This window comes from Gadus chalcogrammus, chromosome 10, assembly GCF_026213295.1.
Source record: "Gadus chalcogrammus isolate NIFS_2021 chromosome 10, NIFS_Gcha_1.0, whole genome shotgun sequence".
Lineage (NCBI taxonomy): Eukaryota > Metazoa > Chordata > Actinopteri > Gadiformes > Gadidae > Gadus > Gadus chalcogrammus.
In genome coordinates, this window is record NC_079421.1 from 23057840 (window position 1) to 23083041 (window position 25202).

The window sequence follows — 25202 nt, forward strand, 5'->3', positions numbered from 1 at the left end:
ATAACGTTATTGTTTTTTTATGGCTTAACATATTTATTAATTATAAATAATCAATTATCTCAGCCAAAACCCCATAGGATATCCATATGTTGTAATTTATATGGTCGGAATGGGATGTTGGATATGTAAATTACCGTGTTTAATTGCTAAATTACTGATGTATTTGGACATTTGTGTGTCGTAACTGTTTTTATTTATTTCACTTTGATTTGTCCAGTCTCTCTCTCTCTCTCTCTCTCTCTCTCTCTCTCTCTCTCTCTCTCTCTCTCTCTCTCTCTCTCTCTCTCTCTCTCTCTCTCTCTCTCTAATCTTATGTAAGCCACTTTTGTGGGCCTAGTCAATTTACAGTTTAGCTATACACCTGTTTAGGTCAGGGTGCCTTTGCTGGCGAATTAGTTGGGGGTGACGGATGTTTGAGATTATGGATCACTGCTAATGGAACTCTAAGCCCCAAATGTTTATTTAAAATGTGTGGTTTTCTGCTGGGAATAGGGAGACAATGTTTAGACAGCCTGACCGAATGGTCACTTGCTTGCCTTATTTCTTGTACCATTCACAAAATGTAATTGTCTCAAAAACCTGATCTCAAAGACGAATCAACCAAAAAATAACAATTTATTTTAATTGTATAATTTCTATATCAAAGATATGCAGGCCTTTCTTGGATATCGTTTATCAATATCTACTACTTTCGCAAGATATATAATAATCTGCCATGCATGATGCCTTTCGGGACAGGGAACAAATGCTCCTTATTTGCCTTCCACTAACAGATTTAACAATGGACTTGGTTATGAGGCGTGTGACCACAACGTCTCCTCTGTCATGTGATCAGGACATCCAAAGTTAGAACATTCTGCCTCAGGAAATCTTTGTCTTCTTAGTTTCAGCATTCCAAAATCCCCAACTCCACGGGTCACAAGGTCGAAGGACCGATGTGTGCCCTTGCACGCTGACTCACCACAGGACTGTTTCATATTTGGAAAATGTTCAAAAAAGTTTTTTGCGTCATTAATTCGGAAATGCCTTTTATATGAAATGAGTGGATTCGCATGATTCATACAGTATACAACATGGAATAGTGCGTCAATTAAATAATTAAATGGTTGTAGAGCCACAGAAGCCCCAACTGAGGATAATAAGGGTGTACTGCTCTGGCGCCCCCCATCGAAAGTTATTGGGTACTGCCATTTCACACAACTGCAGAAGCAGGGAGTAATCTCAGATTTCTACCAGACAAGTCCGCCGTGTAGCTTCCAGAAGGGAGCCGATCGAAAAGCAAGACGACGACACGCACCACGCGTGCTTGAACCCCCCTCGTTCCCTCTTTCTTTTCCCGTCCCCGGTGCTTTCAATCTCACATCGGGATCCAGAAGGTAAGCGCTCTGAATTCGCGGATGTTTTTGGTTCATATGGTAGATAGTCGATCCAGCGTTGCTCTCTGGATCGCACCAGGCTAGGCTAGTAGTAGTGAACGCTGTCTGGCGCAGACAGCCGAATGCGGACAGTCATGGCCTGATGGTCGCTAGTTCCAGACCCGGGGAGTAGCAGGGAGACGTGACGGTAGAAGGAGGCTTCGCAGCGGTGGTGGAGGAGCCGGGGATCACGGGGAAAAACGGGCCCTTTTCCTTTTTTTCCTTTTTTTTTTTTTTTTTTGCCATAATGAACTGTGTGTGTGTGTGTGTTTTTTTTCCTTTCTTTTGTGTTAAAATGACAGAATGCGTGTAGCTGGGGGACCCCCATGATGCGGCTCAGCCCCGCAGCAGCTGCAGAGTAACTTGTTTGTGTAACTTTGGGTGTAACGTTGTAGTTGTGTAGGGCTCTTGTCAAATGAGTTGTGCAGATGGCCGCGTTGCCAAGTCTAGCAGCAGTGTGCACATATTGACTGAGCATTATTGTGTGGTCCGCCAAAGGTCTGTTAAAAGTATGCTCTCTTTCAATGAACTCGAGTGGACACAAGCAGTGCAATGGGGGAGACAATCCTCAAAGGCAGGTCAGTGTGTGCAAATCGTTTGGGTGCATGTTGCACAATTCGGCCATCGGATGGCACACTGGATGGGTAGACTGTGGGTTAATTATCAACACGAAATCTGAGCGTTGGGAAATGATATCGACCTATCAAGCCATTACACAACTTATTGATAGAAGGACCTAGATAGAAGACACACACACATTTTTTTTTAGAGGTTATTGTTCCACCATTCAGACCAACCCTGGTGGTTCTTGCAATAGTTTTCATTAATTGTCTATGGGAATGGACCTTGGAATCGGGCCGTGTGTGTGTGTTTGTGTAAGTAGGGCAGCTTGGTTAGTCGTTTGTTATCCCTGACCATCCTAATGGATTTGTCTTGCATTTCTTTTTTTTTGTTGCATGTTGTTTACTAGTTCAGACCTGCCTGAAATCCGTGGCCCCAAGGCAGTCTGTGTCCCAGCATGAAAGCATATCGGGAGCATAAAGAGATGTGCGAATGACTCATAATAGGGCTAGGACTTTCCCCGTTAAGGACTTAATTTCGGCTATGCAGGGTTTGATTTCTTGCAGAGCCATTCCTCTTTTCTGTAATATCACCACATATATTAATTAATATCTGCATGCCGGACCCTCGTTATTATGTCACTGTGGGTGCGTTCCAACACGCAGGCGTTGTTCCATTAGGCGATTGTTTTTTTAAAATAATTATATTAAAATTCATCTCAGTCTGTTCTTTGGGATGTTTGCAAGGTCTCGGTGTGGGGTTCATCCGTGCCAACTGTTTGTCGGGTTGCTTTAGCCACTCCATCTGACTGCTCCGACTGCCAGATAGTGATCCAGCGTTTTAAGTTGACTGTGGAGGCTGCTGCTGACGATGCTATTTGATCATACATCAGATTATCTTTTAGGCGGTTTTTACCGAGATATGCCTTTGCAAGGCATTTTCTGTGCAATTTTGCCAAGAAGTTTCCCTTTTGAAGTTGATAATGGGAATCCGACTACAAATGGCAGCTTGTAAAACGTAGCCCACCCGTTATTGGCTGTTATTAGTAATATGCATGGTCCAGCTATTCATCATTTGCTGTTCGGTTCTTGCATGGGTTAAGATTGAGGTTATACATGGCGGGCCATTGCAACTTTACACTATCAACCCATGCATGATATGCAATGTTACACATGTAGTCAATTGCATGAAGATTGGAAACGGCAGTGCCCAAACATGCCAGCCTTTGTATTTTTCCATGCCACTGCCCCTGGAGTCATGCTGTAGTGTGGGGGGCAGACCTGCCTCTAAAAGGGGTGTGGGTCGGCTTCCTAAGCACCAGCCTCCACAGTGAAACACACAAAGCTGATCTCCCTATCAGTGCTGTTCCCTTTGGCCTCTATTCATATACTCCTACAACCCATAATGGAAACTGTAAATCACCAGCTGGTCATCTGACAGGCTAATGCCAATGTTCATCAAGCCGCGCTTGCTCTTAGGCTATGAAGAATAGCTGTCTTATAATATGCCTCATCGGTATGCAGAACTACTTATTTGAGATGATGAAAGTCTGTATTTGGAAGTATTTCCCTGTCTTCCCGGGCTGCTGGTGTGGAGGACGTTCCTCTGGCCGCAGCCTGGGTGCTGTAAGGGATATGGGATCGCGGGAGCTGAGTAAATACATTTTGACAGTGGAGCACGACGAGTATTAGCAAATGATCCGATAGTGGCTGTAATCCCCGGGAACACCAGGAGGGTCGTTGTGAATGGTGTCTGCCGCGGCGGGCAGCGGGTTGCCGCCTCGGGTCGTCCCCGTGTGTGACTGGCTGGCGGGGCCAGGAGCGAAGACCCGATGCCACAGAGCGCTAGCAGATCGCATTACAGAGCCATCAGCCCCAGCCTACCCTCCACGCCCGGGTGGGGGAAATGATTTTCCCACTGTCATATATTAGGAGTTACGCAGGCCACTGACACTTGAGTCACTGTTTACTGTACCATCAGGCGTGGCGTGAAGCAAGATAACACTACGAGCTTGTTGTGTTTTGAAGTGGGTCGAGGCTCTGCAGAGACTGCTGCTTTAGTATAGCTCTATCGGGAAGATGAGTTGGTTATTGTGCGTGCTGATCTGATTAGGACACACAGTGCTACCTAGGTCCAGTGCCTGAGTCCGAGCTCTAGTGCGCTCTCCCTCCCACGTTTAGGCGTTGGGATAAAAGGTTCACAGGGGTGAGTGTGGCCTGGAGCTGGGAGCCTGTTGGGTGCTGGTGTAAATTAGGCTGCATGAAGTCACTGAGCAGTCTTGAAACTCTAAACCGGCCGATTCCCTCCCTCTCTCCCCCTTCTCCCCCCTCTCTCTCCTCTCTACCCCCCCCTTCCTGTGTCGGATGGACATCCAAAATGCGAGCACATGTCAGTGAGGCGATCAAGCGATGTGATTCATGCAAGCCCCTGGTGGAATTTCTGTTCAGTGGAAAGTCAAGCGGGGGGAGAGAGATGAGGGTGAACGGGGTGGGGGGGGGTAACGGGGGCGAGGGCCCGGGTGTAAATGGGGAAAAAAGGCGAGGCTTTGGAAGGTGGGCTTAGGCCTAAGTTTCCAAGGTGCCTGCCCCCCCGAGGCAAGAATCCGATACATTCCAGGAGCTCCTGTATCCAGACGAATAATGGGGACTGGGGGTGCAGCGTTTCATCAGATGACACGATTGGATCATAAGTGCTGGGAAAGTGAGAGCAATGTCACCGGCTCACCGGCAGACAGGCCTGGGTTGCCTAAGGGACGGGGGAAGAATGCCAGATGAGCAGAGCAGGTTATGTGAGATATGGCTTTAGTAGTCCCAGTCGCACACCGGCCTTTATTTATTTTCTAAGCCCCACCGCGGTTCAACCCACTCCCACTCAGACACCGCAGAGCTACGCTGTATGCTAATCGGCAGTGAGACGACAGCGACGAGGGTAGTTTAGATTTATGTGGTGTTCTTCACTCTGTAACCGTACAGTTTTATTTATTTTTGTACTTCCGATTAGGCTAGCTAAATTGGCGTTTTATGGGGCTCTGTGGTCCTGACCAATGAGCTTGTTTTACCAGAACTCTCCCTGCAGCTTTGCTACCCGTGCCTGCTAATGACACACACAGCTTTATTAGTTGTTAGTTGTTAGTTAGTTGAGATCCACAGACAAACAAGGCATTCAATGATTCCCAATATAACCACACTCATGGCTGAGGTCGTGCTGTTGCTGAACAACAGCACGACCACTCCTGTGATCCTGCTTAATAAGCTCCTGAGCCAGGGAGAAGGTGTCCCCTTTTGGCTGCTCCAACCCACTCTGACAGACCTCGTGAACAAAGGAGTAGAACCAGGGCAGGTGGCCGTTACCTACTTTCTGATCCCCCAACCCATGTGTGTGTAACAGACTCAGAACAGTGTGGTTGTAGAAATACTATCATGAATAGATTATTACAATACGCACCAAAAAAAAATCGCACCCTCCAGGAAAAATGTCCAAAAAAACAAACGATGTGCAAATATGTTTTTGTTTCGCAATCAATGAGATGAAAAAACCCAAGTGAAAGCACAGAAGAACAGGAGGCTAATGGACGATATCTAAGCAGATCCCTGGCCCGCGGGGAGGCGCTTGATCATACATTCTGCATGTGAGCTCCGGCGCGCTGGCCTGGTAATGAAGCCATCTCCGGAGACCAAGAGCTGCAGTAATGGGAGCGCGCTGGCTCACTGCTGGATGTTCTAACCCCTGTCTTCATCTCAAGTGCTATCAGTTACCAGATATTATTAGGTTCCTCCACCCCCTCCCCCACTCCTCGCTCTGTCCTTCAACCATCTCGGCATTCAGGAAACCCACTTTGCAGACTGAAGGATTCGGGCACCCTATATGCCGCTCTGCCGTGTGTCGGTTTCGATCAGGTCTGAGGAGCGGCTCGTTACCGAACCCCGCCGTGGTCGGCTCTGCGTTCCTCACTGGGTGAGGAACGGCCGGCCGCTGGGAGGTCTTCAGTGGGGGGTTTGCTTGACCTTGGTTAGGTTCCTTGACTTGTTTCTCGAAATCATTCTTGATAAGGCTACATTAGGCGTGACTTCTTGTCTATTAATTACCACCTCTCATTCTTCCACTCTGCCGAGTCCGTTAAACGATCGCCTACCCCGGCTTCTCCTCCCAGGCTGCCCTCTCTGACTGGGGCTTCTCTTCCCAGGCTGCCCTCTCTGACTGGGGCTTCTCTTCCCAGGCTGCCCTCTCTGACTGGGGCTTCTCCTCCCAGGCTGCCCTCTCTGGGGCTTCTCCTCCCAGGCTGCCCTCTCTGATTGGGGCTTCTCTTCCCAGGCTGGCCTCTCTGACTGGGGCTTCTCTTCCCAGGCGGCCCTCTCTGGGGCTTCTCCTCCCAGGCTGGCCTCTCTGACTGGGGCTTCTCCTCCCAGGCTGCCCTCTCTGGGGCTTCTCCTCCCAGGCTGCCCTCTCTGACTGGGGCTTCTCCTCCCAGGCGGCCCTCTCTGATTGGGGCTTCTCCTCCCAGGCGGCCCTCTCTGGGGCTTCTCCTCCCAGGCTGCCCTCTCTGACTGGGGCTTCTCTTCCCAGGCTGGCCTCTCTGACTGGGGCTTCTCTTCCCAGGCTGCCCTCTCTGGGGCTTCTCCTCCCAGGCTGCCCTCTCTGACTGGGGCTTCTCTTCCCAGGCTGCCCTCTCTGACTGGGGCTTCTCTTCCCAGGCTGCCCTCTCTGGGGCTTCTCCTCCCAGGCTGCCCTCTCTGACTGGGGCTTCTCTTCCCAGGCTGCCCTCTCTGACTGGGGCTTCTCCTCCCAGGCTGCCCTCTCTGACTGGGGCTTCTCCTCCCAGGCTGCCCTCTCTGCGGCTTCTCCTCCCAGGCGGCCCTCTCTGGGGCTTCTCCTCCCAGGCGGCCCTCTTGCTGGGGCTGTCGTGATGCTGGCGGGGTGTGAAGTCAGGGCTCATAGCGGAGACAGCTGTGGCCGTGGCTTTGCTTTTGTTTACGCCGTTGGCACATAACCCCGGCTGTGTCCCGGGACATGGATGCTTTTTAAAAACGCAAATTTATTTTGTAGCACGCATAATGTATGTATTTTATTTGGCGTTCCTTGAATAGGTCAGCAGGTGAAAGGCAACGACGTCATTCAAGTTCTACTTAAAAGTGACTGGAGATGAGGAGCGTTGTGGAGTCAATTAGAGGCTTGAGTCCGAATGGTATCATAATCAGAATGCCCGGCCCCCAGCGGCCCTGGTCTAAAGCCGTGTGGTCGCTGTGCTTCCCTGCCACGCGGCGGCCCACGGCCAGCCGAGGTCCACCTCTTATGTGATTTGTTAGGTATTATAAGGTCTCCCTTGGACCACGTGCCTCCCCTTACTTCAAGTGGCAACAAGCCCTCTTTTCTCAGTTTGGTGGAAGAGTTGCCAAACAAAGAATGTTTCTGTTGGTTCCTCAACTGTGTCACATTCCTGAGGCTCCGGAGTCGCCCAGAAATATAACATTTATAGAGCATTGATTGAATGTTTTAAGGCAGATGCTATTTCCCAGTTAAACCGTAACGGTTGTCTGTGTTCATCATAATTTCCTCAATGCTTGTGGCGAGCCACAGCTCACGTTGTGGCTAGACTCTGGTACCAGAGTCTAGCCTCAACGTGAGCTGTGGCGAGCCACAGCTCACGTTGTGGCTAGACTCTGGTACCAGAGTCTAGCCTCAACGTGAGCTGTGGCTCGCCTCTGGTACCAGAGTCTAGCCTCAGCTAACGTTGAGGCTAGACTCTGGTACCAGTCTTTGACAATAAGACAAAAATTATTGGGCAGCCATTTGTGGTAATTTTACAATATTTTAGTCTAGCTCAAGCATTGATGTGCACAATTTAAGTAGCGTGCCTTGGAATAGACCTCAATGGAAAAAAGATATAGCTATAATTGCGCCGAAAATGTCAAACACCCCTCCTCATTGTTTATTGTTGTGGCTTTGAGCCGCTTTGCCGTTCCTCCTTGATGACTAGGAAACAAAATCACAGCTGTGTGTCTTGACGCAGTCGGGGCAACGTCTGCTCTGTTCGCTGAATATGAATCTCTGTTCGCGGCCCGCCACCCAAGACACTGATCTGCCCAGCCAAGAGCCAAGCAGGGCCCGTCACACACACAGGGTCACTTTGAGGTTTCTCCTTTCCGGATTTAGTGTGAGATGTGGCAGGGCTCTGTTACCCGGGGCCCCAGGACACCGAGTTGGCCGGGGCAGAAAACAAGAGCATCTGCTGTGTGGTCAGTCCGCCGCACGCACGGCTGGTGTCGCCGCACCGGGCAGCGGGCTGCGGCGGCGGGATGCAAGGCCTGGTGGAAAGTGGAGCAGGCATCTGGTGCCAGGTGCTCTCCTCCTCCTCCTCGGTGCTCCATCATCTCTGAGACCCTCGAGCAGGCAGCCACGCAGGGGGGCATCTGGTGTCCACTCAGCCCCGGCCTTTTTATTTTGGCCTCTGCTTGGGACTGGGCACTCAGGCATGGATGTGCTTTCCCACCGACAAGGCCTGGGATGGAGGTTAGGGTTAGGCCTGGGATGGAGGTTTGTGTGTGTGTGTGTGTGTGTGTGTGTGTGTGTGTGTGTGTGTGTGTGTGCGCGCGCGCGCTCTGTTTGTTAGTAGTTTTTCTAAAGGCCCCCAGCCCTCCCACACAGCGGGACCGGGGCTCCTGGTCCTCCGGGGGCCGGGGGGGTGCGTCCCTGCTGCCTGTCCCCGTTCCGCGGCGGCGGCTCTGCTGTCGGCGGCTCCGCTGTCGGGTCTGTTGAAGAGCTCTGTGGTGACAGGAGGGGCGGAGCCTCGGGAGGGGCGGAGCCTCGGGAGGGGCGGAGCCTCGGGAGGGGCGGAGCCTCGGGAGGGGCGCGTTGTGTGACATCACCAATCTGTTTGGTGATGTCACTCCATAGAGCAACAGGAAGCATTGAGTTACAGCCCAAAGCTCTCGGAGGGTGACGCACGCACACACGCACGCACACTCACACCACACCCCGCACGCACACATAGACCAACACGCGCACACACACACTCACACTCGCAGTCCTCTCCTCCCCACGCGTCCTATGAACAGCCCCGGGGGGAGGTCATTAACCTCGCGCCCGCCGCAGGGTTCGGGTGGCGTGGAGCCCTGATGGTTCTGGCCCGAGCCGGTTCCCCCGACGAGGGCCCGGCTCCTGGCTGCTGCGGCCGGCCACGCCATGGATAGCTGGCCTACATAAGAACTCCACCCTGTCCTCTCGCTGGCTCGCTCGCTCTCTCTCTCTCTCGCTCCCTGTTCTCGCTCTCTCTCTCTCTCTCTCGCTCCCTGTTCTCGCTCTCGCTCTCCCTGTTCTCGCTCTCGCTCTCTCTCTCGCTCTCTCTCTCGCTCTCTCTCTCGCTCGCTCTCTTTTCTTCTCTCCCACCTTTTTCTTCCCCTCCGGCGAGATAAACTTTGCTCTCATTTCTCTTCTCCCGCCTTCTGTGCTATTGTCTCCGGCACTCTTTCCCAGAGTGCGCTTTTTATTTCTTTATTTAAGTCATCTTTTTACATTCCGGAATCCATTCCGTTTCCCCCGCGGCGGCTGGCGACACCACGGCAAATTAAACCTAGCCCGCCTCTGGACCGGGAACGAGGGGGGGGGGAGCGCCCGGGTTATGGGGGGGGGGGGCCCATTTCTCATGCATTACTCTCTCTGCTTTGGGGATAACCTGGAACCTCTCTCTCGGTCTCTCTCTCTCGGTCTCTCTCTCTTGTGTCACCCCTGTGGTCTCTCTCTCTTGTGTCACCCCTGTGGTCTCTCTCTCGTGTCACCCCTGTGGTCTCTCTCTCTCTCTCTCTCTCTCTCTCTCTCGTGTCACCCCTGTGGTCTCTCTCTCTTGTGTCACCCCTGTGGTCTCTCTCTCGTGTCACCCCTGTGGTCTCTCTCTCTCTCTCTCTCTCTCTCTCTCTCTCTCTCTCTCTCTCTCTCTCTCTCTCTCTCGTGTCACCCCTGTGGTCTCTCTCTGTCTCTGTCTCTGTCTCTGTCTCTCTCTCTCTCTCTCTCTCTCTCTCATGGTACGGTCCTTGTGTGGTCGCACCGCCGCTGCAGTCCGACCCACTTTATTAGTTTGGCTCCAGTGAATCATTAATCGAGGTTATCCGACCAACCCGCCACGACTCTTCTGCGACCCGTTGTCTCCCCCCTCCCCTCCCTCCCTGCTCAGCTGGGACGGGACCTCTTAACGTCCACCGAGCGACTACTTCCCCCCCCCCCCTCACTTTGGCTTTGTGCTATCATAACCATCTCGCCGAGCCGGGGTGGATCCTATAGGGGGGGGGGGGGGGGGGGGCTATATGTTTAACAGGTGTGGATCCTATAGGGGGGGGGGCTATATGTGTAATAGGACCCTGGGGGGGGCTATATGTGTAATAGGACCCTATGGGGGAGGGGGGGGGGGGGCTATATGTGTAATAGGACCCTGTGGGGGGGGGGGGGGGCTATATGTGTAATAGGACCCTGTGGGGGGGGGGGGGGGGGGGCTATATGTGTAATAGGACCCTGGGGGGGGGGGGGGGGCTATATGTGTAATAGGACCCTGGGGGGGGGGCTATGTGTAATATGTGTGCTGAGCTCTGGGATGCGTCTTTGTGTCGGAGCACAATGAGAGACTTAAGTGCACTGAATGCAAATGACTGTTGTGGGGGGGCAGCGTCTGAATAGCCTGTGGTTTAGGGAGGGGGGGGGGGGAGGCGGCCGGGGGGTGGCGCTGAGGGGGTGTGGGTTGGAGGCGGCGTGGGGCCAGTCATCAAGCGGTGCTGCGGTGATGCAACGGGGTCAGACCCTCAACACACTGGGCTCCGCTGGGTTGAGTTTCTTCTCCGGACACGCCCAAACCCCCTACCCCCCCCCCCCCCCCCCCCCCACCCCTCTACCTCACCCCATCACTGTTTCCACGCGCTACACTTACTTCTGGATTATTATGGTTTGGATTATGTCCTTTTTTTTGGCGCTCTTCTTCTGGTGATTTTCTTTTGGAGTGGCTGAGCGAAGGCAGAAAAACACCAGCCAAATGTCTTTTGTGTTCCATAATCGTCTTGACCTATTCTTTATTCTCCTAAGGACATCGTCGTGCTGTGTAATTGGTCTAAAGACGGAAGTTTATGTTCCGTGTTTGCAGACTGGTGGATCCACCCCCAGCCCATTGACTCTAGTATTTGTCTCCCTTTTCCTTCTTAATTTTCGTTATGATTGACGGTCTTGGTTGGCTTGAGGAGGCTGCTTACCCCCCCCTCTCCCCCCGCATGACTGACAGTCCTCCATGAGCCCTCGGCTGTTCTCCACCAAAACATTTATCCAAGCCTCTCCGATATGCGGAATACCTCTCGCTGTCCGATCGGATTCTCCTCACGCAGGCCTCTAGTACCCCAGCCTCTAGTGCCCCAGCCTCTAGTGCCCCAGCCTCTATTGCCCCAGCCTCTAGTACCCCAGCCTCTAGTACCTCTAGTGCCCCAGCCTCTAGTACCTCTAGTACCCCAGCCTCTAGTACCTCTAGTGCCCCAGCCTCTATTGCCCCAGCCTCTAGTACCTCTAGTGCCCCAGCCTCTAGTACCCTCTAGTGCCCCAGCCTCTAGTACCTCTAGTACCCCAGCCTCTAGTACCTCTAGTGCCCCAGCCTCTATTGCCCCAGCCTCTAGTACCCCAGCCTCTAGTACCCCAGCCTCTAGTACCCCAGCCTCTAGTGCCCCAGCCTCTAGTACCCTCTAGTACCCCAGCCTCTAGTGCCCCAGCCTCTAGTACCTCTAGTACCCCAGCCTCTAGTGCCTCTAGTGCCCCAGCCTCTAGTGCCCCAGCCTCTAGTGCCTCTAGTGCCCCAGCCTCTAGTGCCCCAGCCTCTAGTACCTCTAGTGCCCCAGCCTCTAGTGCCTCTAGTACCCCAGCCTCTAGTACCCTCTAGTACCCCAGCCTCTAGTACCTCTAGTACCCCAGCCTCTAGTGCCCTCTAGTGCCCCAGCCTCTAGTACCCTCTAGTGCCCCAGCCTCTAGTACCTCTAGTACCCCAGCCTCTAGTACCCTCTAGTGCCCCAGCCTCTAGTACCCTCTATTACCCCAGCCTCTAGTACCCTCTAGTACCCCAGCCTCTAATACCCCAGCCGGTCAGGGCACTATTTTCAAGTCTACTCTACAATAAAGAGGATAAACCTTAAACGTATCTTTCATAAAAGTGTTCTCTCTAAAGAGCAGCTTCCCTGAATGCACCAGTCAGCGTCGTTTATACCGGTGTTGAAATCAGAAACGCAATACTACACTCAAACTATGAGCTAATTCCCTGCCTAGCCCATGTCCACCTCAACCAACCCAAGCTGTAATGCATTAGAGAGCTCAAGGTTAGCTCTACCTCACTGCTACTCGCCTGAAGCGCTAATAAAAAATGTCCTAAATGACTGCAGTTCTTTTCCCCCCTCTTGCGTCTCCCAGCCAGCGTTAACCCAGCCTTGTTGTTGCAGAACCGTAGTAGCAGTGTGTCCAATCCGATCTTAACGGTCGCTGGCACCTGCTGCACCTGTCGTAGCCCTCCTCGGAGTGGGGGCCAGCAGCCCGCCTGTCGTCAGATGGTCCTGTCGCCAGGATGTGTGGACACACATCAGGGGTCCGGCTGTCTGGCTGATTGTTTGGCTGCAGAGGCCACAGGGTGGGCCGTAACAGGGTGAGGTGTTAGGGGCAGAGCGTCGCACTTTGAAGTCGGGGAACCCTCCTAAGAGAAATCAAAGATAACCTAATTTTTCGTGTGTGTGTGTGGTCCTGCTGCTATAAACACAACATATGGTTAGTCTACATAGGATAGAATGTGTTTTAATACCAAAATCCTACTTGATATAATTTCCGTATTCCAACACAATCACGCAACACAAGCCTTCAAACTTTCATTCATTTCCTTTTTGTTATTATCGATGTCATTTCAAGTGCAGGTGCACCAGGTAACCAATTGCTTTTGTTGGTCTCTCCGTGTCCATCTCACGGTCCCCGTTTGGTAACCAGGTAACAGGTTGGTATGTATGACTAATACGGATCTCTTCTGTAGAAACAGACGGCAAAAAGTCAGAGAGAGGCCAACCTTTGAGTGCTGGGGTAGAAATTCATGATGTGAGAAAGTGTTTAATATTTTCCGTGGTGTTATTCTTATTCTGAAATGTCAGAAACGGACTGCCGTTACAAAAAGCCTGTGGCACTTGGCAGCACTGCCACACGCCCACACAGGACCACACGCAAGCAATCCAAATAGTGCTTTTCTGCGCAGCACTAGATTAGTTGGGTATTTGAAATTGGCATTTAGTTTGATCCCTGTGTGCTAGGTTGGGGAGCACTATTTGCATAGCAGGGACATTTATATTAATATTGCAATATGATTGACTTCCAATACGACAATTTTATTACAGCGTTTGGTAATTTGCAAATGTGGCATGGCAGATTTTATATTGACACTGCATTACAGCGATAAAATGGAGACTGGGAATGTGGATATTGTCTACGTCGAGCTTAGGAACTATGCAGTTACACAAGGAACCCGAGTGTTTCTATTACTGTAGACGGAGACACACTGCAGATTCTGATGAGACGCATATGTTATATATCAAGCAGACTCATATTCATATTGTTCAGAGCTAATGGCAATCTGATTAAGTGCTTATATGTTTAAGTAATCCTTGAAATAGCCAATGCTGGACGGAATAAACGCTAACACACCGCTCACCTTTTATTGACCGGAATTAGCACAAAGCAAACCCCTTTACTCACTGTGCTGTCTGTCGCTGTCCCCTTCAGAGCCGGGGGGGTGGGGGGGCACCTGACGGATATATGGTGGAAACGTATGTCCTCTCAGGTATGCGGGGCAGCAGCTTCTCGGGTTGATTCAGCTGTTCAGCCCTGAGCAGACGGCACTAGCTCACTGCCTTGGACACAGCGCTAGGCCCACTGCTAGTGGACACACCGCTAGCCCCACTGCTAGTGGACACACCGCTAGCCCCACCGCTAGCCCCACTGCCTTGGACACACCGCTAGCCCCACTGCCTTGGACACACCGCTAGCCCCACTGCTAGTGGACACACCGCTAGCCCCACTGCTAGTGGACACACCGCTAGCCCCACTGCTAGTGGACACACCGCTAGCCCCACCGCTAGCCCCACTGCCTTGGACACACCGCTAGCCCCACTGCTAGTGGACACACCGCTAGCCCCACTGATTGTGGACACACCGCTAGCCCCACTGCTAGTGGACACACCGCTAGCCCCACTGATTGTGGACACACCGCTAGCCCCACTGCTAGTGGACACACCGCTAGCCCCACTGATTGTGGACACACCGCTAGCCCCACCGCTAGCCCCACTGCTAGTGGACACACCGCTAGCCCCACCGCTAGCCCCACTGCCTTGGACACACCGCTAGCCCCACTGCTAGTGGACACACCGCTAGCCCCACCGCTAGCCCCACTGATAGTGGACACCCCGCTAGCCCCACCGCTAGCCCCACCGCTAGTGGACACACCGCTAACCCCACCGCTAGTGGACACACCGCTAACCCCACCGCTAGTGGACACACCGCTAGCCCCACCGCTAGTGGACACACCGCTAGCCCCACCGCTAGCCCCACTGATAGTGGACACACCGCTAGCCCCACCGCTAGGCCCACTGATAGTGGACACACCGCTAGCCCCACCGCTAGCCCCACTGCTAGTGGACACACAGCTAGCCACACTGCTAGTGGACACACCGCTAGCCCCACCGCTAGCCCCACCGCTAGTGGACACACCGCTAGCCCCACCGCTAGGCCCACTGCTAGTGGACACACCGCTAGGCCCACTGCTAGCCCCACTGCTAGTGGACACACCGCTAGCCCCACCGCTAGGCCCACTGATAGTGGACACACCACTAGCCCCACCGCTAGCCCCACTGCTAGTGGACACACCACTAGCCACACTGCTAGTGGACACACCGCTAGCCTCACCGCTAGCCCCACCGCTAGTGGACACACCGCTAGCCCCACCGCTAGGCCCACTGCTAGTGGACACACCGCTAGGCCCACTGCTAGCCCCACTGCTAGTGGACACACCACTAGCCCCACCGCTAGCCCCACGGCTAGCCCCACTGCTCGTGGACACACCGCGAGCCCCACTGCTAGTGGACACACCGCTAGCCCCACCGCTAGCCCCGCTGCTAGTGGACAGACTGCTAGCCCCACTGCTAGTGGACAGACTGCTAGCCCCACCGCTAACCCAACTGCTAGTGGACAGACTGCTAGCCCCACTGCTAGTGGACAGACTGCTAGCCCCACCGCTAACCCAACTGCTAGTGGACAGACTGCTAGCCCCACTGCTAGTGGACAGACTGCTAGCCCCACAGATAGTGGACACTCCGCTAGCCACACCGCTAGCCTCACTGCTAGTGGACACACCGCTAGCCCCACTGCTAACCCCAATGTTAGTGGACAGACTGCTAGCCACACCGCTAACCCCACTGCTAGTGTACACACTGCTAGCCCCACGCTAGCCCCTCTGTTAGCCGACACCTCTAGCCCAACGTTGGCTGACGGAGCTCACGTCACAGCCAGGCCACCTCCAGTAGGAACCGTCTCCAATGGCTACGTAATCAGTGGGGGGGTATTGAGACACCCAGATGCATAAAACGTTATCACAGGCCAAGGACCGAGAGGGTGGATTTGATGGGCCCTGCGCGTCACATTCAGTAGCTTTGCTCTCATTATGGTCGACGATGTTCCCCGTGGTGTCGCCGACCTGTGGGCCGCCGGCACTACGGCAGAGGAAGGCCTCTGGAACTACAGCCATGTCTTGATGATCTAACCGCATGTCCTGGATACACCCTAGTACGATATTATAGGAAAACCTGGTGATATCTTACTAGTTAGCACAGCCCCTCGCCCCCCTCCATCTCGGGAGGGATTAGCAATGCGGCAACATTAGCCACCGACTTGACATATCGGTACGAGGGCACATTGCCCCCGTCGGGGGGTTGTGCGAGACGTCTCGCCCGTGACAGGCTGATAATGAATCGGCCTGTTGTGCATCGCCCTCCATCCCTCCATCCCTCCATCTATCTCCATCTTTACTCCTTCCTTTTCCCTCGCTCGCTGAGCCGTCACCCCTCCCCTGCAGAGCCCCGCTCCTCACTCAACATGACAGTGACATCACACTCGTGTAATGTCACCCGCTCTTCTCTTCTTCCATGCCCCCCCAGCCCTCCCTCTCCACCCCCCTCCCATTCCTCAGCCGCTCACTCTAATCAGATGAGGGTGATTTCAATAAAGTTACTGTCTGCTACACTCCATTAGTTATATTAACACCCGCATTCCTGCCCCGCGGTGCTCCATCTCTGCTCCTACTGAGGAGGAGGAGGAGGAGGAGGAGGCGGAGGAGGAGGAGGAGGAGGCGGAGGCCAGATCCTCTTCTGTTGCTGGCTGTGGGTAACCTAGTTGCAGAGGCCTAGCAGGGGAGACCAATCAATTAATGAACAAAGGGGCCAAATCAGCCAGCCTCGGTACCGCAAAGGCTGGGGACTTTAAACATGGCCGCTCCCGAAACAAGGAGCACAGAGAACGCATCCCTCATCCCTGGACGAGCAGCGCCGTCGTGATTTTGTTCATCATAATATCGCAATGTGGCTTAATCGCTTTTCCCCTTCACTGTAAACATTTTTCTTTACTGCAAAGTGGGCTAATTATATAGAAGGGTTTAGCTGAGCACAAAGTGAACAACGAATACCTCCCCAACTTTAATGAACGCCTGGTCACTAGGGAGCCGTTTGTGTGTATAAAACAAACTAGAACCTTGCGGTTCACTGGAAGCCGCAGAAGGCCCGCGTCGTTTAACTGCGCTCCGCATTCGTCCCAGTGTTTGGTTTCAGAGTTCATTGGAACGGTCCCACTCCAGACATCCTTTGTGAATTCCTTCAGGTCTGCAGTTGGTTGTATTTGCTCATGACCACGATGGCTGTTCGGGCGACGGGGAAGAAAATAGGACATAAACCTAAGGTGTGTTCGCAGGCTTATGCTCAATCAACGACGTTCTCTCTAATATGTTGACCTCAACCCAAGAGTTGGTGTGCAAGGCCATTGCCCTCACATGGTCTGTTGGGCTGAAGTCAGGCGTACAGCCGTGCGGTTCTACCCAGCGAACGGCTTCAACGGTTAGACATCGGTTGTGGACGAGCAGACGGAGTGTGAACTGCTTCTCCTGGGGCCCCTCCTACCTTTACCCAACGTCAGCAGTAGCACTGATCTCAACGAGGGACATTGGACTGTAGACGGTACGACTGAAGGACGCCCGACCACCCTGTCGCGCCTATACATCGTTACGGACGTCTCTTTTGATCTTATTCATCTCATCCACCTGTGCTCGTCGAGCTGTCTGTCACCACGTTCTCATCCCTCCCCCTTTGTCAATCCCTCTTTCATCCCATTCAGCCCGTTCTTTATCCCTTTCCCCTTCGGTACTCTCTCATCTCCCGCCTCCACCCCCCCCCCTCCCCGCCCCATCCGCTCATTTTCTTACCCATTCCAGCTAATCCCGGAGACTCCCGCCCAGTCTCCGCGTGTGCGAGATCAGGGAGCAGCCTGTTGTAACAAGCTGTTGAATAATGTACAGGCCAGGGCCACGGGCCGCCATAGCAGTTAACCCTGTGATCCCCGTCGCCACGGACAGCCATGCGGAAACTTCCCCAATGACAGCATGGAACACACGAGGCAGCTCGCCAAGGGAGGCGGAGGTGGCGGAGGTGGTGGAGGAGGTTGAGGAGGTGGTGCCGGGTGGTGATCTCCCACAGGGGGCCCTTCCTCCGTGGTCTTCCTCAAGGCCGACACGCCTCCATCCGCTTCCATCACTAAGGGCCCGTGGAAGCCGGATCCGGGGGTTGGTTTGGCCTCGGCCTTTGTTATGTGAAACATTGATGTATAATTGAAGGCAGGGAAAAGGCAACACTGAATAATTGATTTCAAAGGAGACGTGTCATGGCATCCAGAGGCCTCTCTCAAGTATTTTGGTTTTGTGTTGCACTTGCACATGAAACATTTCGTGTTTGTTTGACTCCCGGTTTGCAAATTAGCCTTTGGCCTATGCTTAGTAGTAGTAGTAGTAGTAGTAGTAGTAGGACTGGTGTGCATGCTACCTGCCTGTCGTGGTTCCGAGGTTGTTCCGATGTTTGTGCACTCAGCCTTGCCTTAATTGGTGTTGTTTTGGCTGTTTGTCAAGCAACGAGGGTCTTGGAAGCTGATTATGGTGTGATTTCCAGGTTCGAGCCACAAAACTAATTGTTTTTTGATTTGATACAAATCCATTCTTGTTCCAGTATATAGGGGTCCTGGCAAATTATTCCGTAAAAGCAGAGTATAGTGTTTGTAAGTTAAAAAAAATGTTACAAGAACTGATAGCAATAATGTAAACACACCAACAAAAACCCATGACAAAAGTTTTCGAAGTTGTGAGTCAAATCGGAATAATAGATTCAAATATGGATCGCGATTCTTATCTTCAATCTTTATCCCCGCACCCCGGACATTTGGTCATCAATTAGTCGACCGCTCCACACGACAACAACCAATCCACCCAAAGGCTAACGGGCACACGGGATCTCTTGAACCCGTTTACAATCGATAGCGATTGCCCTCTTCCTTAAGTGCTACTCATTAGCTGCAGAGCCCCATATCCTGAGGCCGTCAGGTATTGATCTAATGGGCTGATTGGAAGTTTCCCCTTCTGTCTGTGTGTGTGCGCGTGCGTGTGTGCGCGTGCGTGCGTGCGTGCGCGTTGAGGTCAGCGACTGTGGTCTCCAAGGTATCAGATCAGTTCCCCCCCATTTGCCCCCTTCCGGCCCGACACCTGTTCCGGTCCATGGGACACAAACGCGCTGTCTCTGTGTGTGTCTCTGTGTGTCTCTCTGTGTGTCTCTCTGTGTGTCTCTCTGTGTGTCTCTCTGTGTGTGTGTCTCTGTGTGTGTCTCTGTGTGTGTCTCTGTGTCTCTGTGTGTGTCTCTGTTTCTGTGTGTGTCTCTGTGTGTCTCTGTGTGTGTCTCTGTGTGTGTCTCTGTGTGTGTCTCTGTGTGTCTCTCTGTGTGTCTGTGTGTCTCTGTGTGTGTCTCTCTGTCTCTCTCTGTGTGTCTCTCTCTGTGTGTCTCTCTCTGTGTGTCTGTGTGTCTCTCTCTCTGTGTGTCTCTCTGTGTGTGTCTCTCTGTGTGTGTCTCTCTGTGTGTCTCTCTGTGTGTCTCTCTGTGTGTGTCTCTCTGTGTGTGTCTCTCTGTGTGTCTCTCTGTGTGTGTCTCTGTGTCTCTCTCTGTGTGTCTGTGTGTCTCTCTGTGTGTCTGTGTCTGTGTGTCTCTCGCTGTGTGTCTCTCTCTCTGTGTGTGTCTCTCTCTGTGTGTCTCTCTGTGTGTGTGTGTGTGTCTCTCTCTGTGTGTCTCTCTGTGTGTCTCTCTCTGTGTGTCTCTCTCTCTGTGTGTCTCTCTCTGTGTGTCTCTCTCTGTGTGTCTCTGTTCATGCGGTGCGGCGGAGCTGGGCTAGCTGCGTGTCCAATGGGACATGTGCTACATGGGGTTTCCGGTGACGGGTCTGTCTGGGAGCGCGCCGTCCCGTCCAGCTGCTGCTCCGCTCATGGCTGTCGGGTCTCCCCGGGGACGCGGGGTACATTCTGCCTTACAGCAGGGCCCCCCCGCCCCGCGCTGAACCCCCTGCCCCGCGCTGACCCCCCCCCGCCCCTCGCTGAACCCCCCGCCCCCCGCGCTGAACCCCCCCGCCCCCCGCTGAACCCCCCCCCCGCGCCCCGCGCTGACCCCCCCCCGCCCCGCGCTGAACCCCCCCCCCCCCGCGCTGAACCCCCCCCGCCCCGCGCTGAACCCCCCCCGCCCCTCGCTGAACCCCCCGCCCCCCGCGCTGAACCCCCCCGCCCCCCGCTGAACCCCCCCCGCGCGCCCCGCGCTGACCCCCCCCCGCCCCGCGCTGAACCCCCCCCCCCCCCGCGCTGAACCCCCCCGCCCCGCGCTCCAGGCGGTACTCGAAGGCGGGGTGGGGTGGGGTGGGGCGGGGCGGGGTGGGGTGGGGGGGCGGCGTGTTTCAGCGTTACACATGACGGTTCACCGCGAGGAAACGTATACAGTCGCGCACACTCACATGCACAAGGGTGCAGTGACACATTAAGGCACTGGCACAAACACACACGCGCACACTTATTAAGGCATGCACCATTAAACTGTCAACTGGTGTGTGACAGGCCTTCCTTCTGGACGGGGGGGGGGGGCTGTGATTCCTCAGCAGCGCCTCTACATTTAAACTGGCTTGCTGTTTTTCTTTTCCTTCAGTCTGTGTCTGCCCGTAAAAAAAGAACACAACCCGATGTTTGACTTTAGCGCTAGTCACATGCATCCTGTCGTCGTTGCCGCGGCGACGGTTCGTCAGTCTGGATGGGCTGCCCCCCTACTGTAAACCAATTTGTGTGCGAGTGTCTCTCTCTGTATGGGCCGTCACAGTGGTGTGTGTGTGTGTGTGTGTGTGTGTGTGTGTGTGTGTGTGTGTGTGTGTGTGTGTGTGTGTGTGTGTGTGTGTGTGTGTGTGTGTGTGTGTGTGTGTGTGTGTGTGTGTGTGTGGAGCGTTGGTGCTGCAGAGATAGACCTGTCATCCACATATGCTTCCCTGTAGGAGCGCATGGAGCTTTGTAAAAGTGGGGGCTGTGAGTCGGCGGAGGTGGGGGAGGAGGAGAGTGTACGGGTTCTGAGCTGAGAGGAGCTTATATGGGGGGGGGGGGAGGGAGGAGTCTGGGCAGGGGAGCTGTGGAAGGGGTGAGAATAGAAAGCTGCTGGGACTTTGGTTAATGCAATATTGCTGTAAAGTGTGGGCTAATTATTCTGTGTTCCAGGTCTGAAAGGCGTCATTAAAGTACATTGATCCAATTATCCCAACCCATTACGGTCCTACCCGCTCATCATATCCACATTACTAGTAATTGTTTTTCAAATGCATAATTAATGCTAAAAACATATCGGTCTTGTATCGGAATACATACTATCTGCATTAACATACTAAATGTATATCCTCCCATTCCAAAGCAAATGTGAGGTATATATGAAGAGTAGGGGAGAGGAGCCCGGAGTAGGGGGGAGGAGCCCGGAGTAGGGGAGAGGAGCCCGGAGTAGGGGAGAGGAGCCCGGAGTAGGGGGGAGGAGCCCGGAGTAGGGGAGGGGAGCCCGGAGTAGGGGGGAGGAGCCCGGAGTAGGGAGGAGGAGCCCGGAGTAGGGGAGAGGAGCCCGGAGTAGGGGAGAGGAGCCCGGAGTAGGGGGGAGGAGCCCGGAGTAGGGGGGAGGAGCCCGGAGTAGGGGAGAGGGGAGAGGAGCCCGGAGTAGGGGAGAGGGGAGAGGAGCCCGGAGTAGGGGAGAGGGGAGAGGAGCCCGGAGTAGGGGAGAGGGGAGAGGAGCCCGGAGTAGGGGAGAGGGGGGAGGAGCCCGGAGTAGGGGAGAGGAGCCCGGAGTAGGGGGGAGGAGCCCGGAGTAGGGGGGAGGAGCCCTGTCATGGCCATACGGACGCCATAGGTTCTGCTGTCAGCCTATAGCGCCCGGCTGCTAATGAATGCATGAGGGAGTGCAGGTTGGCCCTCGTGGGAACAGAGGTATTTCGTAACGTTATCTAGGAGCTATGGCGAATAACATCACGGTTAACGAGAGCACGCGGCTGCGGCTGCTTTGTTGATATAAATCCCATACATCCCCAGTTGTCAAATTACTACTTCTTTCCTTCCCCCACACAAATACATACTTAGACACACACACACGCACGCACGCACGCACGCACGCACACGCGCGCGCGCACACATTTAGACACACACAAACATAGCAGTTTGGTTTTCCTTTAAAGCGCTTTGACTATTTTTGAATGCATTTCCGTGCGGTGAGTTTGAAATCCTATCCGTTTGATCGGATGGGCAAAAATATGGGCAGCACAATGGAATCCCATCTCTCCTTGTGTCAGCTATTCTTCCCCGCTGTTGATATTCCCATGGGAAGGCGTTTTGTGCTTTGCGTATCACAGTCTGATCAGTGCGGGTCTCAGTCTTATCTGAACATGAAGGGAGGAGGAGGAGGATGATGGAGAGAGGGAGAGAGAGGCAGGAAGGAGGGAGGCGGGTGGAGAGGAACCGAGTGCAGGGGCTTTGGATCCCGGGGGGGTGATATAGCTCTGCTACCTTCAATTCAGTGGCCGGCCTCTTAAATCTATCTCATCATCATTTCATGGGAAGATATTGTACTGCCGTGTATTACTCTGGCAGATACATCAACCTGCTCCGCCCTCGCTGCCTCTTCGCTCGCTGGTCCCAGAGTGATGGAGGAGCTCTGCCGGCCGCCTGCGCTCTGAACACTCCTCTCCTCGTGGTCTGAGTCTGGCAGAGGGCGCTCTCCCTCTCCTCGTGGTCTGAGTCTGGCAGAGGGCACGCTCTCCCTCTCCTCGTGCTGGTCTGAGTCTGTCAGAGGCCCCCCCCGCTCTCCCTCTCCTCGTGGTCTGAGTCTGGCAGAGGGCGCTACTCCCTCTCCTCGTGGTACTGAAGTCTGTCAGCGGGCGGCATTCCCTACTCCCTCGTCGGTCTGAGTCTGCAGAGGGCGCTCTCTCCTCTTCTCGTGGTCTGAGTCTTCAGAGGGCGCTCTCCTCTCCTCGTGGTCTGAGTCTGGCAGAGGGCGCTCTCCCTCTCCTCGTGGTCTGAGTCTGTCAGAGGGCGCTCTCCCTCTCCTCGTGGTCTGAGTCTGGCAGAGGGCGCTCTCCCTCTCCTCGTGGTCTGAGTCTGGCAGAGGGCGCTCTCCCTCTCCTCGTGTTCTGAGCGCTCTGCCTCTGAGTTTCCTCTTCCTCCCTCTTGTTATTGTTGTGTGTTCCTCTGTCGCTGCTTCCCGCCGTGCGATCGTCGCTGTAGATTGCGGTAGCTGTGTCGTGCGAGGGTTTTCTCCGGCTCAGGTCAGTTCAGGTCAGTACTTCTGCCTCCTAGCCACGGGCATTAGGGGATCTCCATGAGGCCGTTGGGCCGCGGCCTCGCCCTCTCCCGGGATCAGCTGCTGACAGGCCCTTCAGCAGGACCCCTGCTGTGACTAATGCTATAATATGTATTATTATATATAATATATATTATTATAGCATCTCCACTGGAGTGGAGGACACACACGCATTCTTGGATCAATAAGCTGTGTGTGTGTGTGTGTGTGTGTGTGTGTGTGTGTGTGTGTGTGTGTGTGTGGTGTGTGTGTGTGTGTGTGTGTGTGTGTGTGTGTGTGTGTGTGTGTGTGTGTGTGTGTGTGTGTGTGTTGCTCCCCCGCTCGCGTGTCCTTCAGCGTCCTGGCGGGGTGACGCTGGATAAACAAGGTGAACAAACAGCCCCCCCCCAGCATTGATCTCTCTCTCGCTCAGCCCCAGCTCCACATTGATTCTACCTGCACTCCATTTCTATGAACCTGAACCGCAGACGCCCCTACCACAGCCGGCCTCCTCCCTCTCTGCACCGGACTGACACCCCATGATAAATGACTGGCCCGCCCTTCGTCTCTACCCCCCCCCGCCACACGGAGGCTGTCTGAGGCGCTGCGAGCCCATTCCTCCCCCCCTGAAATCCAATAGAGTCGACTTCTCCTTCCTCCAAAGCGCGTGTGTGTGTGTGCCAAGGGTGTCAAGCGAAGTGTGTGTGTGTGTGTGTGTGTGTGTGTGTGTGTGTGTGTGTGTGTGTGTGGGTGTGTGTGTGTGGGTGTGTGTGTGTGTGTGTGTGTGTGTGTGTGTGTGTGTGTGTGTGTGTGTGTGTGTGTGTGCCCCTGCCTTGTGTGTGCCCTGCGTTGTGTGCGTGTTATTCATGGCTTGAGGTCATCCTTTTTATTTCCAGGCGTAAACATGTCCCCCATTATATGGGGGGGGGCTGCGGGCCATCCATATGCATGACGCTGCACGCGGTCAAGTGGAGCCCGGATGATGCATCTGCTGTGGGACGCGTCCCGCCGTAGGCGCCCCCCCACCCGGCGGCCCCTGGCTAATAGTCTATGCTGTCGCTCAGCGGCCTGCACAGATATACACACGCAAAAGACGCTCAAAGCGAGGTCAAGTCGTCGCCCCCCCCCCCCCACATGCATCCTGTCATCCGCCGGTCCTCAGATTGTTGTTTGGCCTTAATTAGTGGAGCTGATTAATGGCTGTATCAGGGGTGTGATCAGACATCACCTGCTGTACAGAGAGGATCCCAGCGCTGTGGTCAGGCTCTGATTACCTGCTGGAGGCTATCGGCCCTCACGGAGCTCCTTAATAGCTTCTGCTTCCTTAATGACGCGCCTACTGCCTGTTTGATCAGCTCCAGTCCTCTGCAGCTCCTGTGACAGGGAGCCCCATGGATCATCTGCGCCATTTCTTTATTTTTTCTCCTTCCTGTGTGTGTGTGTGTGTGTGTGTGTGTGTGTGTGTGTGTGTGTGTTTTAAGGATTCTGTGTGAGGTCCATCCAGAACATCCCTTACACTGTGAAGCCAGCCGGCGGGTGGGGGGGGGGGGGTAATCGTACAACCAGGCATGGCCCGCCATACCTCCATGACATTCAACCTCACACACATGGTCATCTGTGCCCCCCACCTCCTCCCCTCCTATAGGGAAGTAATCCACTTCCTGGCGCTCACTTCTGAGGTTCCCTTGGTTACCGGCGCTGAGATGACCAGGATCTGAGGACAGACCTGAGGAGTTATGCGACTGTTTAATGAGCGAGGAAGAGGAAGGAGTCGGATATCTATGTATATTTCCACTCCACCACCTTCAGTGTTTTCACTCTTCGTTGCTTTCTTCGTCTTGGTGGAACGTGAATGTGTAATCGTGTCATTATGCCAGTTCAAGCTCCATCACAGCGAGACGGGATCTGTTAGCCTAACCCTAACCCTAATGTGTAATCGTGTCATTATGCCAGTTCAACCTCCATCACAGCGAGACGGGATCTGTTTTGACGGGGGAGCGGATTTAATCCTGTAGCAGGGGTCTGTTGGAATGTAATCTCTCGCTCTCGAACTCCCGCTCTGCCTCTCTCTCTCTCCATCCCTCACCCTCTCTCTCCATCCCTCACCCTCTCTCCCCATCCTTCACCCTCTCTCTCTCTCCATACCTCACCCTCTCTCTCCTACCGTCTCTCTCGGTCTCTCTCTGAATTTGCCCATGTCCAGAAATAGACAGAACGTCTCGTCAGTAATTCTGATTGAATGCACATTTGCCATCTTCTCGTTCCAGTCATAATTGGTCTTTAGAAA

The 25202-nt window shown here is 53.9% G+C and overlaps 1 protein-coding gene across 3 annotated transcripts in view; it reads left to right on the forward strand.

The window, feature by feature from the left end:
• The first annotated feature begins 1190 nt into the window (after positions 1-1190).
• The window catches only part of ndst1b (N-deacetylase/N-sulfotransferase (heparan glucosaminyl) 1b), a 49633-nt gene continuing 25621 nt past the window's right edge, over positions 1191-25202 (forward strand). The window contains exon 1 of one of the 3 annotated variants that reach the window (XM_056600346.1): positions 1191-1376. The gene's annotated coding sequence lies outside the window, so the exon portion shown is untranslated. The other 2 variants (XM_056600349.1, XM_056600348.1) reach the window with 2 other exon arrangements.